Genomic DNA, 5,674 nt, shown 5'->3' with positions numbered 1-5,674 from the left:
GGTATCAGCTTGTCAGAGACAGAAACGAGAAATGGTGAGCACCATGCACCCCTATAGGGCACCTCCGCATCTCTATCACATGAGGGCACTTTTGAGACGTCCCAATATGCTGTAACCACGTAGCGTTGAAACGTCAAAAAGTCATCCCCCTGCGCACCAGCAACGACATCACTGAACTGGTCTTCGACTTCGGAAAGAAGAAGAAATCTGGCCGCAGGATAATGTCAGTAGTGACACAATTCCTGGGGACGAAAGCAGTTTTATTTCGTAGCCAGAGCCACATCGCCAGGTGACCACTACTGATAAATCTGTGCGGAAGCGTGTCCAAAGAACGACATCATTAACATGCAGCAGCGTCACGAAGTGCAGTTCGTTGCAGAACTTCATTTGAAAGGTAATAAGTTATTAATGACTCTGTATTCTATTTCCATCATGTGGATCGGAAAAATGATGTAGGTCCATACAACCTCCCAACGAATACAGTTCAGCAGTATGGGAGAAAACCATCCTGTCGCCGCGAGCCAACAGCAATTGTGTTGCGACTACTTGCTGCCGTAAGACGTCGTCCCCCAGATAGCCCACGCAGTACAAAATTCTCGAACGTGCACCAATTTTAAATCGATGCTGCCTACTTCAACTGGAGAAGCAAGACTCAGTTGCTGTGCGAAAGTAAAGAGCCGTGACGTGACAGTATGCGACTCACGTGTTACAATCAGTGTCATGCGTCGGACATACGATGGAGTGTGGCATCTTAGAGAGACAAACATCCTTTCGTTAGCGGGTTCGTCTGAATCTCGTAAGGTGGTTTAATTTTATGACCTGTCAATATAAATCGGCCAGACAGGTGCCTCAGTTTCTTCGCTACCATTTTGGGAAGATTTGCGCAATATTATACTCCTGATGCAAAATGCAGGTATCCAGTGTCCGTGGGTTGCGCAAAATGGTAAGTGCGTATCGTTTTGTTCCAGTATGGCAACCTAAATTTTATCAGTGACACCGGTAGACCACCAAGCCCAATGATTTCTTAGAACCTAACCGGTTATCCAATTATACGTATAAAAAAAGAGTGTTTCTGTACATTGGAATCGGTCACGGCGCCCTGTCGAAATTCTGGCTTCAAACAACAATTTTCTATTACAAAAAAATGGTTCAAATGGCTCTGAGCACTATGGGACTTAACATCTGAGGTCAACAGTCCCTAGACTTAGAACTACAAAAAACATAACTAACCTAAGGACATCACACACATCCATGCCCGAGGCAGGATTCGAACCTGCGACCGTAGCAGCAACGCGGTTCCGGGCTGAAGCGCCTAGAACCGCTCGGCCACAGCGGCCGGCCAGTTTTATATTAAATGTGTACTGTGAAAACAAGGATTCAGAAGAAGGTGACGATAATTTCCTGTTACACTACTGCATTTCTCAAACGTTGCTCTATTTTTGCAAAGGGTAGCTGCTTAACATTTTAAATAAATAAACACACTGGAGCATACAGCCGTTTTCGTAACTCTATAAATGTATGCAAAGTCACGCGTAATCCCAATAACAAAGCTTACACTCGCTTTCAAACTTTCTGGCCTTGGAGAGTATATGACAGCGGATTTTTTGTGTGCGATCTCGCTATTTCATCGTTTACATAAAGGTAACTTTCGTGTGTGGAGTGGTTTCCAACAGTTTTAACACTACTTCATGGCAGTTATCTGACATCATGCCCTCTACGAAAGCAATTTTACAGTGCTCGTGCCGCGGTGGTAACCTCTTGGAATGAAGTTACGAGAGTATTTCTGGCCAGTAATTTGCCACCAGTTTGCATAGGTGGAATATCACGTACGCGTAATGGGAAAAGTTAAATAGGGGTTTAACGTTCGAGACTTCCTACCACCTAGTTGCCTCTTGAAATTGCACTACGAGGTAATAAAGTAGCATATAGCTAATTTTCGTCTTCTAAACAACACTGCTGAATTTTTGTTGATGAAATGTTCTCGGATAATCAGCCACCAAGTAGTGACTTTGCGTTGTCGCAACTTTCCGACTTATGAAAACGAGCAGAAAAATCGTCGAAAAATCGGGGGAAGACGACGACACGACACTCCACATAACCAGCGAAGATTTCGTCAACGAAATTTGCCGAGGAAGTATGCATTCCCACACGGTTTAGTGGGATACTTCTCGAAGTTCGTATGCAACACTGAACCACACGACTACTGTTTTCATTCTTATCGACTGAAGTTACTGACACTACAGGCAGGTGGTCCGTTTCCAGTCAGGGAATTTTGACTTCTTAACTTTATGATTTATGACAGAACGATCACGTAATTATATTCCCCGCATTAATCATTACGTAGACCATTAACTGGAAAAGATAGTTTGAAGCGTCATGTTAGATAGGGCGTCCTGTCTTCGAGTGGGGATGTGTTTCTCTGTTTCTCCATGGGTTTAAATTCTGAGATGAGTTTGTTGTTTATAAATTATGTATCTTACACTTGTCAAACAGAAATAGTTCTCTTTTGATTGATACAAAAGTCTTGACAGACCTCAAAAATGGTGCAACAACAGGAAGAATTGTAGATTTACTGTATTACATACTACTGATTAATTCTCGGTAAAAAAATCTGCCACGTAACTAAAAATACTTACCACAGTTTGACTTGTTTCATTCGGCTGTATACTGTATACGCTTATACGTCGAAACATAGTCACCTATGAAACGATGGGGAGCAAGTTTAATAATTGGTAAGGTGTTGGCTCAGAAAAATTGATGGAGGTTAAGTTACTTTATTTAACAATAAGGAAAAAACATCAAAACAAGGAGGTATTTCAGCTCTCTTGATGGTCCAGTTGGACACTTCAGGTAAGGAATTTAAATCCGCTCTGGTAAACACTCAATAGAATGAGGGCACAAGCGATAAAATTTGAAAAAAGTGGCAACATCCCAGACCTGGTTGCACTAGCACCTAGTAAGCGATTAAATTTACAGATGAACTCATTTTTCCCCGCACCTCTTTCAATAAATCTAAGTCTTACTGTAGCCTTTCCTGTTGATGATTTTACACGATCGTGGCGTCTCACGTATTTTCATAGTATTACATTTAAGTATTTAAACACTGTGAAGTATTCCAGACTCTCACCAGGAACTTAGTCACATTTCAGTCGAGCTGCCACTCATTTCACCAGGTAGCAATATTGACCTCGTCTTTCTGTAAGGTCTTGCTACTGTCCCACCACAACACTTTTCTGCAGAAAATAAGATATTCGATAAAAATCCTCATAGAACTGCTGATAATCTAAAAAATTGTTTGTACAGGGTGAAAATTCATAAAACTGACAAACTGCAGGGGCGGATGCCTCACCACCAATGGAGGGAAAAGGATCCATGACCACGTGCAGCAGATGGAAGGCGTGCGTTGAACGACAGCAAATCGTCCCGGAACACACTGCAGAGCTGCATCGCATCCGCGTCACATCATATGTTCAAAGTGACCCCCATGGGATGCAGTGCACCCGTTCACACGTCGTATTGTGGGTTGTTGATGACAGAAATCCCATAATTGTGATGGTGTAGTGTAAAAACCATCGAGGTACGCTGCTGATAAACGTTGCAGTCGTTTCAAGATGACACGAATAGTAGCGATTGTAGTACAGGATACACATGATCGTACTTTGTCTTACACCATGTTGCCTGGCCACTTGTCTGGAGCTTGTACAATAGTTCGTCTCAATATCCAGTTGAACCCGTTCCTCCACATCCGGTGTACACAAAATCCGCCGCCTTCCTGCACGTTAGTCTAAAAGGACCCACGATCACACAAACGCCCAGAAAGGGCTTGAAATGTTGTGGGATGTGGTTGGTGTCTGTGAGGGTTGTTGTTGCTGTGGTCTTCAGTCCTGAGACTGGTTTGATGCAGCTATCCATGCTACTCTATCCTGTCTAAGCTTCTTCATCTCCCAGTACCTACTGCAACCTACATCCTTCTGAATCTGCTTAGTGTATTCATCTCTTGGTCTCCCCCTACGATTTTTACCCTCCACGCTGCCCTCCAATACTAAATTGGTGATCCCTTGATGCCTCAGAACATGTCCTACCAAGCGATCCCTTCTTCTGGTCAAATTGTGCCACAAACTCCTCTTCTCCCCAATCCTATTCAGTACCTCCTCATTAGTTATGTGATCTACCCATCTAGTCTTCAGCATTCTTCTGTACCACCACATTTCGAAAGCTTCTATTCTCTTCTTGTCCAAACTGGTTACCGTCCGTGTTTCACTTCCATACTTGGCTACACTCCATACAAATACTTTCAGAAATGACTTCCTGACACTTAAATCTATATTCGATGTTAACAAATTTCTCTACTTCAGAAACGCTTTCCTTGCCATTGCCAGTCTACATTTTATATCCTCTCTACTTCTACCATCATCAGTTATTTTGCTACATCTACATCTACATCTACATCTATACTCCGCGAGCCACCTTACGGTGTGTGGCGGAGGGTACTTATTGTACCACTATCTGATCCCCCCTTCCCTGTTCCATTCACGAATTGTGCGTGGGAAGAACGACTGCTAGTAAGTCTCCGTATTTGCTCTAATTTCTCGGATCTTTTCGTTGTGATCATTACGCGAGATATATGTGGGCGGTAGTAATATGTTGCCCATCTCTTCCCGGAATGTGCTCTCTCGTAATTTCGATAATAAACCTCTCCGTATTGCGTAACGCCTTTCTTGAAGTGTCCGCCACTGGAGCTTGTTCAGCATCTCCGTAACGCTCTCGCGCTGACTAAATGTCCCCATGACGAATCGCGCTGCTTTTCGCTGGATCATGTCTATCTCTTCTATTAATCCAACCTGGTAAGGGTCCCATACTGATGAGCAATACTCAAGAATCGGACGAACAAGCGTTTTGTAAGCTACTTCTTTCGTCGATGAGTCACATTTTCTTAGAATTCTTCCTATGAATCTCAACCTGGCGCCTGCTTTTCCCACTATTTGTTTTATGTGATCATTCCACTTCAGATCGCTCCGGATAGTAACTCCTAAGTATTTTACGGTCGTTACCGCTTCCAATGATTTACCACCTATGGCATAATCGTACTGGAATGGATTTCTGCCCCTATGTATGCGCATTATATTACATTTATCTACGTTTAGGGAAAGCTGCCAGCTGTCGCACCATTCATTAATCCTCTGCAGGTCTTCCTGGAGTACGTACGAGTCTTCTGATGTTGCTACTTTCTTGTAGACAACCGTGTCATCTGCAAATAGCCTCACGGAGCTACCGATGTTGTCAACTAAGTCATTTATGTATATTGTAAACAATAAAGGTCCTATCACGCTTCCTTGCGGTACTCCCGAAATTACCTCTACATCTGCAGATTTTGAACCGTTAAGAATGACATGTTGTGTTCTTTCTTCTAGGAAATCCTGAATCCAATCACAAACCTGGTCCGATATTCCGTAAGCACGTATTTTTTTCACTAAACGTAAGTGCGGAACCGTATCAAATGCCTTCCTGAAGTCCAGGAATACGGCATCAATCTGCTCGCCAGTGTCTACGGCACTGTGAATTTCTTGGGCAAATAGGGCGAGCTGGGTTTCACATGATCTCTGTTTGCGGAATCCATGTTGGTTATGATGAAGGAGATTTGTATTATCTAAGAACGTCATAATACGAGAACACA

The sequence above is a fragment of the Schistocerca nitens genome, chromosome 10 (assembly GCF_023898315.1).
Source record: "Schistocerca nitens isolate TAMUIC-IGC-003100 chromosome 10, iqSchNite1.1, whole genome shotgun sequence".
NCBI lineage: Eukaryota > Metazoa > Arthropoda > Insecta > Orthoptera > Acrididae > Schistocerca > Schistocerca nitens.
Note: the sequence above shows the minus strand (reverse complement) of the source record.